Source organism: Mugil cephalus, chromosome 7, assembly GCF_022458985.1.
Source record: "Mugil cephalus isolate CIBA_MC_2020 chromosome 7, CIBA_Mcephalus_1.1, whole genome shotgun sequence".
In the NCBI taxonomy this organism is placed as follows: Eukaryota; Metazoa; Chordata; class Actinopteri; order Mugiliformes; family Mugilidae; genus Mugil; species Mugil cephalus.
The window spans coordinates 4,240,431-4,254,423 of NC_061776.1; the positions used below are offsets into that span (position 1 = coordinate 4,240,431).

Below are 13,993 nucleotides of genomic sequence, written 5' to 3' on the forward strand. Positions count from 1 at the left end.
TAAAGCATGATTCTGGAATACACCACTTCACATTTCCACGTTGTATTGTATTTATGATATAATTGTCTGTGCAGTTAGTCTTTATTTAAGTCCATAGAGGAGGTGAATTTTATACTATCACGTCTCACTATTGACTGTTTATCTACTTTATGCAGTGTTGCAGTTCCTGCCTTTGGTCAGTAGAAGGCAGTAAATGTCTAAAATGCTACGTTAAACGTCAACAAAACATGTTTTATATTTATTTTTAATAATGACGCTAATACTAATTTATTCATGTTTATTTGGACAGTTTATATATAAAGGAAGAATGGGACATGTGAGCTAGGCTCTGAGAAGGGTTATGGTTTTTGTTTTTATCAGGTTGAGAGGCAACAGAAGCCACTGCTGTTTGTTTGCTCTTTGTCAATTAAGATTAACCACACCAAATTTATATTAGCATTAGCATTAGCAGCAGGTCAGAGCATCACTGGAAATTGAACTTTTTGAGAGCTGAACACTAAAGGTTCATATGGTCCTCTAACTGGACCTGTTAGTGGATAAATCCTAATCACTCATTAATCACAGAGGTGTCTGATCAATAAAATCACATTTAATTAATGTTGTTATTGTTTATTTCAAACTGTAAAGAGCATCTTTAATCATCAGAACCTCCCTGAACATGTTACCAGGACATGAGCTTGGACTCACTTCAACTCTGTGTGGGTGGAGGCTCAGAGGAAAAAAGGTTTACACTAAACAAGAGAAAGGGAGGGGAGGCAGTGAGTGTGTACAGAAGCAGATATGAATCCGTTCTCAGTGGTTATTAGGACAGAAAACAAACTGCTGACAGCCAATCAGACTTCCTTCCTGCAGCAGACGGGCTGTGTGGGTTTGTGCTCTGCAGCCTCCACACCGTTAGCTGTGGCTTTTCACTTTAATGACAGTTTCAACCACCAGCTCTGGTTAAAGAATCTTTCCAGGAAGCACCTGTGTTCTTCAACCGAGAGACAAGAAACACATTTATGTTCATCATTAAATTTTAGAACCAGTTCTTTTTATGTTAAATTGTTTTTCCAATTAAATTAATTATTTCATGGTTGTGTTTTAAATCTTTCACCCTCTCATGAATTTCTCCTCTCTGATGAATATAACTTTAAAGAAGTTGAACTCTGCCTGCAAAGTGTTTAAATTGATCCAATGAGAAGATTTTCAACTTCTATATGAAACAATGATGCTTCCTGTTCTTTATCATTAATCAGAACCCAACACAAAACGTCACTGAGACAGAGACACAAACCCACGATATAAACAAGTCATGCTGTTGTTGTGAAGCAGGCGTCCATGTTGGTTCACCTCAAGTCTCATTATTTCCATGAGTTATAGTTGACAAAAGAGTCTGAATGTCCCAATCAGTTGTAATTCACCATGAGTTCACCTTATTAACCACACTGACCCACATTTGTCATGGAAATTAAATTCAAGCTTCATCTTTTATCAGTGCAGTCTGTGCTTCATTCACAGGGTTCATAGACATCACATCCAACAGTCACTAATATACGAGCTAAAGTATTTGACTTGCTTTATTAAGACACATGAAAAGAATAAAAATGTGTTTATTGAGTGTGATCCAGTGAAACAAAAGAGCAGCCTGGTGGAGTTTGATTTATTAGAAAGAAGAAACACAAGAGCAGAAGAAACAGCTGGAAACTGATGATGATTCAGCTTCATTTTCATTATTATACAAGTCACAGTTAAAAGTGGAAATAAACTAGACGACTAGAGAATGAACATGTCATAAGAGCAGATTTCTCTGTGAATATATGTGTTTCTATTTACAGGACGACAATCAACACGTGAATGAACAGATACAGATTACAAAGAAGAACATTTCAACAACATTTACTGAAAACTGATGAAAGTGATGAATGAGATGAAGTGATGAGATGTGATGGAGAGAAAAGAGGAGCAGAAAACAGTCAGTCAGCATGTTTGGAGCTGGTGGAGGGTCCCTTGTTTGTGAGGCTCGTCAGCAGAGAGAGTCCACAGCAGTACACCAGACTCTTCACTATCAGCACTGTGTACAGCAGACAGAGCAGCTTCACCCTGCACTGAGACTGGAAGGACACTGACAGACACACACACACACATATCAATTAGTGCAAGTGTCAGATTGATCCTGTAAAGTTGTTCTAGTGTCCTCATTGGACATTGGAGCTGTCCATGCAGGGGAGGCAGCAGGTGATCTTACAGTGATGTTGCTGCAGAGCTGCCAGGTCTGCTGGCTCTCTCTCTGGAGGAAAAGGAGGCTGCTGGAGCTGGAACCCCTGAAACAGAAAAGGAGTCAAATGTTTGGAGCTGCAGTGACAATGTCAGTCCTCTGCTCCTCTGATCTCTTTGACAGTGTCTCCACATGAAGCTGAACCACTGCTGGACACAGTCACCAAGCCTTCATTACCTTGTAGTGCTTGGGCCTCCACTCTGTCCTCCACTCTTTCTTCCAGTGTGTCCTCCACTATGCCTCCCTCGTGCTTGACGGAGCAGATGTATTTATATGTGTACAGATCATTTCTATCCACCAGTCTGATGGAGGCTCTGTGTCCTGACTCTGAGCTCCAGCTGATCTCCCTGAGCAGAGGTCAGATCCTCCAGAGAGCCGCCCTTCTTCTGTCTTTTCCAGGAGAACTGGACCACAGGAGGAAACATGGATGAGGCCAGACACAGCAGTGAGCTCTTCCCCTCCTGGTTGGGTCTGGATGCTGCTGGGTACACGCTCACCACGGGCTTCACTACCCGCTCATCTGAAGTTTGACAGCACACACACATTGACACAGTCAACAGCAGCTTACAGCACTGGTCTGGATTCAGCCTGATCCTGGAAACTACATGGACTCTGATCACTAAACTACTCATCAATACACAACAAACATCAACCAGCATTAATTAATTAACCCACAAGAGCTGCAGTTCTGGAGATGCTCTGAACCCAGTCGTCTAACAACTTCAGCCGTCATAATGTTATGGCTGATCAGTGTACATATTCAGTATATATTATTATAATATATCTTCATGTACATTTCAATTTGTAAAATAACTGATGCTAAATAAAATAAATAAATGAATCAGAACAGAATACAGTTGTTGATCAATCATCAGTTGTATAATCAAACCTGCTCCCAGTAGAACAAACACACACTGGACAATCACAACACAAACTGGAACATCCTTAATACATTTGGAATAACTTGTGTTTGTATATCCTTTATTCTTTCATATACAATATACATGCATGCATACGTAAATAGGATTTCTATTGGATTTAAGTTTCTATTTTTTGTATTTATTTAATATTTTATTACTTCTTCATATTTCCTCTGTGCTCTGTCCTCAAACTGTCTACTGCTGCAACGCTGCAAATTTCCTCACGGTGGAATAAATAAAGAATTATTTTATCTTAATCAAATAACATTATTTGATCATTTTCAATTTGTTTCAAAGAAGTTGGGAAACATGTCGACTGTGTTATTAGAGTTATTGTAGTTTACAACGTGAAATATTTTACAATTTTATTTTATTTTATTTTATTTTATTTTATTTTATTTTATTTTATTTTATTTTATTTTATTTTATTAATTAGAAAGGCCTTTCAGAATAAGACGTCATCTGTATAGCCACATTTGTTTCTCCAAAACCTCTACATAAGGTTCAGTGTTAATGGTTCGTTCACAAATGTGTAAGTTAATGAAGATCACCAACATTCAACACTGCTTTTTTTTATGATATTATGAACTGTAGACCATGAAATACACAAATTATTTTCAGCTTCACGTTGAGAAATATTATTTGGTCCAAAAGTCGTTCACAGAGTCATGAAGCCTCTCTCCTCCACCACCATTTATTTCTAATTAACCTAATTAGCTGTGACATGAAATTTAAAGCAACTTATTCTAAATATGTTTCATGTCTTTGTAATATTTTCAATGAAATGAAATTAAATAATTAACAAATCCCTGAATTCTGTTTCCAGTTGTACGTTTGTCATTTCAGTGATTACAACATGTATTGAATATTACACATTTAAGAGCACAGACTTTAATCACTAATAAAACTTATCAATGTACAAGTTTGTGTCAGTCATGTTCAAATGTTTAAATACTTTATGCTGATGGTAGTAATAAAACATTGTTTGAGTTAATTCTATTTATTCTAACATCACATTCACTTAATGTTTTTATTCTATTTCTATTAAAACATCATCAATTAAAAACACATTTACATCATATAAATATTAACTGACACAAATTAGATCTGACAAGGTTCTAACTTTCAGAAATGATCCAGTTCAATCGATAGACACTTCAAAACGATCTGAAATAGTTGAACATCAAATATCATCTTGTTTACACAGAATTACTGAGACGATCAAATCCTAAATGTTTGTAACGTCACTAATATTTACAGAAATAAAGAATAACTTTAGTTGTTGAGTGAGATTTCAACATGTTTTCAGAAGTGATTGAGCTTTTCTTATGTAACAATGGCTGCAGGATGAATTCTCTCATAATTAGGAAAAAACTAACATGTAAAGCCTGAAGCAGCACAAACTGACTTTAAACACGTTTCAGCTTCTACAATAAAACAAGTGAAGGTAAAGAAATGTTTGTTCTTACCTGTTACATACAGTTTAGTTCCAGAGCCAAAGATGAAGTAGTAGTTGTAGCTGCTACACAGTGAAAAAGACTAATACAAAAACCTGTGTGCCGTTGAGAGAGTCAGCTGAGGTGAAGGAGTCAAAAGAGGAAGTGGGATCATATTTCAGCTCCTTGATGTGTTTCTCTATTGTTCAGATCTACATGACTGTCTCTTCTTCTCTTTTCTTTTCTCCACACTAGCAGCATGGCTCTGATGTTAATGTCAGTGGTTGGTCAGTCCACTACTTTAGTCCTCATGGACTGGATCTGGACTCAAGGACGGATGATGGATTGACATCAACCTTTCTACACATTCTTGGTCCTGAGAAGATCAAAGACTGATGGATGGATTGTCATTGAAACTGGTTCAGACGTTCATGTTGAGGATTAACAACACACACACACACACACACACACACACGCACCCACACACACACACACACACACACACACACACACACACACACACACACACACACACACACAGTTTCAGTGATCAGGAACTCTTGAAACCCATCAAAACCAACTTCTCTGAAACTCAGTGAGTCATGAAGGTCTGAATGTACTGACCATGCTTTCTATGGAGAGGGAACTTGTCAGGAACATGTCTGACCTCAATGAGAAACTGATCATCTGTTGTAATGTTGTAGCTTAATGTTACTGAACGTTGCTAAAGTGTGTTGATGCTGTGAAGTTGTGTTAAAGCTAATGATTTATTCAAACTAACTAGCATCAATTTATCCGTTGGGTTTCTCCTCATCTTTCTGTCACCTGTTCCCTCATCATTTCCTCTCAGTTCCCACGTTCAGCATGTTAAACTGAATGGACAGAGAGAGAGTGAGAACTAAACAGCTGCATCATTTTATTTTGCTGTTTGATGTTTGAAGCACTATAAATACACACAGGGGCAGAGGGAAGAAGAGACACAAGTGAAACTAATGATAACAATCACAGCAGGAGAAACAATAAGAAATCAAGGAAAACACAGGGAGAGAAACACCAAACAGGAAACTCAAAAAAAATAAAACAGGAAACTCAACAAAATAAAATAGGGGAAATCAAACCATAGGACAGACATGATCATGACATTCATTTTATTTTTTGTTTAGTGTAGAGTGAATGTGGATTTAAGTTAAAATATTTAGTTTTCATATTTCAAAAGCACCATATAAGGTGCATATCTTTTATTTTAATTGTTGCAGTATTTTAAATATTTCATTTAAAGTTCAGTGTTTGAGTCACTTGAATTTATAGTTTGATGAGAGGAGAGTATTTAAAACAGATGCATTTACAGACACAAACCAATTCATTTATTTGTATTTTTTCAGTAAAGATAAAAACTAAATAAGTTCTTGTTAATATGATGAAGCACAATATTAAAAGAGCCCAGGGCTCCACCCATAGTAGTATAACACCAAAACTATATTTAACTCCATGTATTTCTAGCTACATGGGACAGGTGCTACACTGGTGATTGTTTGACTAACTCCATCATCAGATCAACATTTAATTTGTCTCATATTTCGATTTATGACCAAATATCTGTAAAACTAACAACACTCTGACTTTCTGTCTGTTTGGTTTCTCCTGTAAGTTGTTCAGGTTCCTAATAATTTATTTCTCTGTATGAAGCAAAACTGCTCCGTATTTATTTTTACATCTCTGACATAACAACAGACTCTGGTTCATTAAACAGTCAAAGCTACAAATCAGTCACATTTAGTTTTGAGTAGATTTGTTTGGATCATGAGGTTCTGGTTTTGTTCATTTCTCTGATAATATCAGGGTTCTTCTTGGTTTTACTGAGTTCCTGTTTAGTAACAATTGTTAAACTGATCATTCACAAAAAGATTCAACAACCTCAGTAAATGGTGAGTCTATTGATAATGACATCATGGGTTCACTGTGATGAAGAAAAAGATTAAATGAAACTAAAATGTGTTTGTTGGTAAAATGGCTGTTGAACTCTGACATTTTGATTGACACCTCAATGAACCAATTCAGAGCTACTATGTCCAGTCAACAGCCTTCAGAAGCCAATGAGAGTCAGCGCTGGAAAGAAGCCCCTCCCCCTTCTTTCATCCACAGACTGAACCAGTTGCAGTCAGTTTAGTGGATGATTGATGTTTGATGAAGCCAATGAGCTGCTCTAAACAACGATATCCTACTTGCTCTCTAATAGAGAATCTGGTTATAAAATATAATTCCTCTGAGTGTCACCTTTCAGTGGAGCTCGAGTTATGGCATTTTTATTCAAAATGTGTCTGAATGGTACAGTTTGGAAACACCTGGTTATAAACTTAGAAAAAAAGGCAAAAGAAACTCAGTTTTGTTCATTTTTATATTTTATAGGAAAGACTTCATTCTCTGATAATTTAATGTTATCCAGATGAGATCTGTCCTCAGTTTACTCTGAAGGCAACAGACAGCAAAAAATAAATAAATATATAAATTCAGGTGAAAAAAGCCGCTTCTAATTTTTGATTGTGTGCCAACTTTGATTCTTCAACAACAAAACCATTTAGAGTGATTCAGACTTTTGTGATAGAAATTTCTGAGTTCAGCTTTCAGAAGAGACCAAGACCATGAATGAGCTCCAAACTATTCATGAACAGCATTCAATTTACTTTGGGTTTGTCCTAAATAGTTGTTTTTCTGTGTGATTTAAGTAACAAGTGATTTACTGAGTATGTGATGATTGTATTTGATGAAGATTAATGTGATGCTGATGGCTACAAAATAAATATGATGCATGATGGAAAATTCTCTTTCAGGGCCTGTGTCTGGAGCTAAAGAAGGATGAATGAAAGGAGTGGAAACATTTCACAATACTAGGAAGGTGGTCATAATGTTATGGCTGATCAATATGGGGCTTCATCTTCATCTGGAACATTTGGCTGAAATCATTCATTATCATGAACTAAATCCTAAAATATTTTTGTGTTCTTTTGCTCTTTTGTTGAATTCGTTTGTTTTGATTGACTTCATGTTTTTGGTGTTTCTTCTGTTTTTTGTTTTTTTTTTTTTTCATTTTTTTTTTCTATTAAAATATCTGCCAACAACATCAATAAATCTGATGTCAAATAAAATAGTGAGAGCAGGAAAGAAGAATCTCCCTCAGCTCAGTAGTTTGTGACTCTGTCTGAGATGGAGGTGAAAATATGTGAACCTGGGCTCTGGTTTACTGCTCTCTTCCTGTCACAAACACTGTTTGACATCTGTTCATCTGTTGGTTTTTGTTCAGGCTGCTCACATTATTTCTCACTGTGGGTATCACGTTTATAACAGGAGCAGTAGTAGGAGGCTGAATGATCGACTTTAACTTTCTCTGTTTTCAATTCACAAAAGTTCTGATTACACACGGCTGAGAAATCATCTCTCTGAGGATGATTATAACCTTTACCAATTTGACCATTGCTTTTATCAATATGAAGAATCAGTTTGAATGTTTCTGTTTCTTTCTTCTGGAACCACAATACATATGGCCAGTCACTTCTACACTGGCCAGTTCCTTTCACATCTAAAGGAGACTGTTTGACCAACTCTCCTGGTCCATGTTAACTGGTCCTGGGTCAGATCTGCTGCCATGGCAACCAGGGCTGTAGAGACACAGACAGATAGATGAAGGTTAGTGAGACAGTGTTTGTTAAAGGTGGAGTTTGTTGGAAACACTCACCTGAACACAGACAGCACAGAGCAGCAGCTGGGAGGAAAAGCATTTGTGTGGTGGTGTATCCTCTGGTGAAACCTGGGGAGAAGTGGAGCTCTGATGCAGCTGAGGCCCAACAAGGACGAGCTGTGACATGAGACGAGGCCACGTGGTTTCTAGCAGGTCCTCAAAGCTCCCATCAGCCCCTGCAGCCCACAGATGAGACGGCTGCTGATGATTGACAGCTCGGATCAAGCTGCTGTGTCCTTTCATGGTCTTGATTTGAATCTGACAGCAGATGAAAAACATCTGGGTCACATGATGCAGAAAGACTGAAAAACATTCATGTTCCACAAACACATTCAGGTTGGTGGTGAATTTAGTAACACAGACTGTTCTTTGTTGTTGGAGAGCTGAAATGAAAATACAAAAATACAAATCCACACAGCTCCTCAACTCTGACTGAACTCTTCAATGTGTTTCACTTCATTCAATAATGGAAGTGAATTTCTAGTGACTTGAATTCTTTTCCCACTCTGTCTCTCTGTCCATTTTCAGCTGAGGTGAAAGTTAATACTCTTCTATTAAAGGACTGTTCTCCTGAAGCACATTCACACTTTGCACATAATCAGTTCAATGACTCTTAAAGGTGACAGTAGGATTATTTCAAATGAGAGGAAAAGATCTTTAAAAGACTTTAAATCATGAAAAAATCACTGAAAACTCATGAAACTATAATAATTCATGAATTAGATCAGGGCTGGGCAATTATTTTCTTACAGGGGGCCACATGAAAAAATCTGAGCTGTGTTGGAGGCCGAACCAAACGGAAACTTGAACTTAATTCTCAATATTAAATTTCTTCCCGTTGTAAAAAAGCAGTAAATTATATATGTTGATAAGCTGCTGCTGGAATTGGGAGCATAAGAATATTCTGTAAATATTTAAATTTAAATTTATGAATTTTGGTGTATGTTTTAAGAGGAAAATAAAACACAACAGATCTGTAGTTTTGGATATAACGCCTCGTAATGTTGGAAACTTTGTCGTCTTTGGAAAGCTTCGGTGCACCAAGGAGGGACCGTGTAGATACATGAATTATTTTCTGTATCGCAATAAATCTCAATAAATGTTTAATCGATGGAACGAAGCTGGTTTCAATCATTTCCCTTTTTAAATAACTAACAATCACAGATTATAACAGTGACGTGACGTAAATAATCCATCATGGCTTTTCAAAATAAAAGCAACACAGTCGTATTGCACAGCATAAATACTTGTTCATCTGCTTGTGACTGACAGACGTCAGTCACATGTGGCCGTAAAATGCCCACGTCTGAATTAGATGATTCGTTTAACGTCAAACGTTTAATTTAAAACAAGATGAACTTCTGGTCTTATTTTATTTATTTGACATTTTAAGAGATGAAACCAGTCTATCTCAAGTCTAACACAGGAGACAAACAACCATTCTCCCTCATAACTATGACCAATGTACAATCACCAATGAACCTTTCATGTCTTTGGAGGGTGGGAGGAAGCTGGAGAACCTGGAGAGTGCACCATAAATAGCGCCCTCTATGTCAAATAGAGCTCGACATTTATAGTGCATAACCTCGATCAGCACTGTCTGTAGGAGGCAGAGTTCAATCCCCAACATAAATGCTGCTTCCATGAGACGCATCATATTCTCCATATTCTTACTAGAATATATTTACACCACAGTTGGAGATGGAGATGATAACACTTGTGGACTTTTATTACTGTGCTGGAAAAAACTTCTTTTGACTTTAAAACCTCAGGTAGGTAGGTTACTTTATTCATCCCCAAAGGGAAATTAGGTATATAAATTAGGTTTAGTAACTAGGTCTGTGAAGGTTCTCAGTCATCCAGGTCATGGTAATCCAAAAAAGCGTTGAATAAGGTCAGCTGGACTTGTAGAATTTCTTGAAGACGTTTCGCCACTCATCCGAGTAGCTTCTTCAGTTCTGATGAACTAGTGGGAAATTGAGGTTTAAATAGGAAAAACTCTGTGGGTAGCACCCACCAGAAACTTGCTTGACCAGAAACTGGAGTCACTAATTACCATAATGGCTGATACTTACCTGTCCTTGAATGGGGGGAACTGTGTGCCTAGGCTAGCTTACCCTATGAATAGAGCTCTAACGAGGCTATTGTCCATGGGAACCTGGAGGCTCAATGTGTGAATGTTGTTGAAACTTCTTGGGGACAGAAGTCAAAACTGAATTATAAATAGTTGGTAAATTAAATCTCAGTCCACCTCCTCTGTTTAGAGAAGGTTTCTCCATTTTGACATAGATGGCTTCCTTAACTCCTCTCTCAAACCATCTGTCCTCTCTGGCCAGGACTTTGACGTTGTTATCCTCAAAGGAGTGTCCTTTGTCCTTCAGGTGGAGGTGGACTGCTGAGTCGTTTCCTGATGAGCTGGCTCTCCTGTGTTGGGCCATGCGCTTGTGTATGGGTTGTTTGGTTTCCCCAATGTACAGGTCTGTACATTCCTCGCTACACTGAACCGCGTACACTACATTGCTCTGTTTCTGTCTAGGTGTTTTGTCCTTGGGGTGGACCAGTTTCTGTCTTAGGGTGTTTTCAGGTTTGAAATAAACTGGGATGCGGTGTTTACCAAAAATTCTCCTTAGTTTCTCTGATACCCCAGCTATGTAGGGGATGGTGATGTTCTTCCTTCTGTTTTGTTCCTCTTCCCTGTCCTTCCTGGGATATCTTTTTGAGCCTCCCCCAGTTGGGATATCCGCATGTCTTGAGGGTTTGTTTAATGTGTGTTCCCTCCTTGTCCTTGCCATCCTGTCTGGTGGGGACAGTCTGTGCTCGGTGCTGGAGGGTTCTGATGACTCCCAGTTTGTGTTCCAGGGGGTGGTGTGAGTCAAATAACAGGTGTTGATCTGTGTGTGTGGGTTTCCTATATACTTCTATGTTGAGGCTTCGATCTTCTTCAACACGTACCAAACAGTCCAAAAAGGCCAGAGAGGCCCCGCTGATGTCCTCCCTGGTGAACTTGATGTTGCTGTCCACTGTGTTGATGTGTTTAGTGAAAGATTCCACCTCCTTTGTCTTGATTTTAACCCAGGTGTCGTCCACATATCTGTACCAGTGGGTGGGAGTGGAACCTGCAAAGGTGTCCAGAGCTCTGGTCTCTACTTCCTCCATGTAGAGATTGGCCACGATCGGTGACACTGGGGACCCCATCGCACAGCCGTGTTTTTGCCTGTAGAAACCTCCATTGAACTGAAAGTAGGTGGTGGTCAGGCACAGGTCGAGTAACACACAGACTTGTTCTGGGGTGAGGTTGGTTCTTGAGGCCAAGGTGTCATCCTTTTGTAGTCTTTTCCTTACTACATCCGTGGCTTCTCTCGTGGGGATGCAGGTGAACAGAGAGGTGACATCAAAGGACACGATGGTTTCTTCTGGGTCCAGTGTGACGTCCTTGACTTTGTTCACAAACTTTCCCAACTGGGCCTTTGTCAAAGGCTCAAAAAGATATCCCAGGAAGGACAGGGAAGAGGAACAAAACAGAAGGAAGAACATCACCATCCCCTACATAGCTGGGGTATCAGAGAAACTAAGGAGAATTTTTGGTAAACACCGCATCCCAGTTTATTTCAAACCTGAAAACACCCTAAGACAGAAACTGGTCCACCCCAAGGACAAAACACCTAGACAGAAACAGAGCAATGTAGTGTACGCGGTTCAGTGTAGCGAGGAATGTACAGACCTGTACATTGGGGAAACCAAACAACCCATACACAAGCGCATGGCCCAACACAGGAGAGCCAGCTCATCAGGAAACGACTCAGCAGTCCACCTCCACCTGAAGGACAAAGGACACTCCTTTGAGGATAACAACGTCAAAGTCCTGGCCAGAGAGGACAGATGGTTTGAGAGAGGAGTTAAGGAAGCCATCTATGTCAAAATGGAGAAACCTTCTCTAAACAGAGGAGGTGGACTGAGATTAATTTTATCAACTATTTATAATTCAGTTTTTACTTCTGTCCCCAAGAAGTTTCAACAACATTCACACATTGAGCCTCCAGGTTCCCATGGACAATAGCCTCGTTAGAGCTCTATTCATAGGGTAAGCTAGCCTAGGCACACAGTTCCCCCCATTCAAGGACAGGTAAGTATCAGCCATTATGGTAATTAGTGACTCCAGTTTCTGGTCAAGCAAGTTTCTGGTGGGTGCTACCCACAGAGTTTTTCCTATTTAAACCTCAATTTCCCACTAGTTCATCAGAACTGAAGAAGCTACTCGGATGAGTGGCGAAACGTCTTCAAGAAATTCTACAAGTCCAGCTGACCTTATTCAACGCTTTTTTGGATTTAGTAACTAGGAAAACCTGGAGAGAACCCACACAGACACAAGGAGAACATGGAAAATCCAAACAGAAAGGTCCCAGTCGGCCGATGGATTCAAACCCTTCTTGCTGTGAGACATCAGTGCTAACCACCACTCCACTGTGCCGTCCCTATTATGTGTTGTTTTCGTTTTTTGTGTGTTTTTTGTTGAAATATCAACAACATCAATAAATATGATGTTAAATATGTAAAAATTGATTTGTTCAAACTGGTCTACTCTGTATTTGGACTCTGCTTCATGACCTTCACTACCCTCCCTGTCCACTCTTTATGTTGTTTGTTTCTGATTGTTTTTTATATATATATATATATTTTATTTTGTTTTGTCAATTTTTTATTTTCTGTTAGGTGACCTTGGGTGACATGAAAGGTGCTAAAAAATAAAATGTATTATTATTATTAATATTATTATTAAATAAATAGTGAGAGCAGGAAAGAAGAATCTCCCTCAGCTCAGTAGTTTGTGACTCTGTCTGAGATGGAGGTGAAATATGTGAACCTGAGCTCTGGTTTACTGCTCTCTTCCTGTCACAAACACTGTTTGACATCTGTTCATCTGTTGGTTTTTGTTCAGGCTGCTCACATCATTTCTCACTGTGGGTAACACGTTTATAACAGAGCAGTAGTAGGAGGCTGAATGATCGACTTTAACTTTCTTGATCTCCAACTCCCAACTGTTCTGTTTATTCACAGCTGAGAAATCATTTTCCTGTGGATGATTATAACCTTTATTGATTCGACCATTGCTTTTATTAATACGAAGAATCCGTTTGAATGTTTCTGTTTCTTTCTTCTGGTACCAGAATACATCATTATCTACATCACAGTGGCCAGTTCCTCCACATCTGAAGGAGACTGTTTGACCAACTCTCCTGGTCCATGTTAACTGGTCCTGGGTCAGATCTGCTGCCATGGCAACCAGGGCTGTAGAGACACAGACAGATAGATGAAGGTTAGTGAGACAGTGTTTGTTAAAGGTGGAGTTTGTTGGAAACACTCACCTGAACACAGACAGCACAGAGCAGCAGCTGGGAGGAAAAGCATTTTGTGTGGTGGTGTATCCTCTGGTGAACCTGGGGAGAAGTGGAGCTCTGATGCAGCTGAGGCCCAACAAGACGAGCTGTGACATGAGACGAGGCCACGTGGTTTCTAGCAGGTCCTCAAAGCTCCCATCAGCCCCTGCAGCCCACAGATGAGACGGCTGCTGATGATTGACAGCTCAGATCAAGCTGCTGTGTCCTTTCATGGTCTTGATTTGAATCTGACAGCAGATGAAAAAAATCTG

General features: G+C 39.1%; 1 pseudogene; it reads right to left on the reverse strand.

The window, feature by feature from the left end:
* Nucleotides 1–321: 321 nt before the first annotated feature.
* Nucleotides 322–13,752, reverse strand: LOC125010632 (annotated as a pseudogene).
* Between the last annotated feature and the right edge of the window lie 241 nt (nt 13,753–13,993).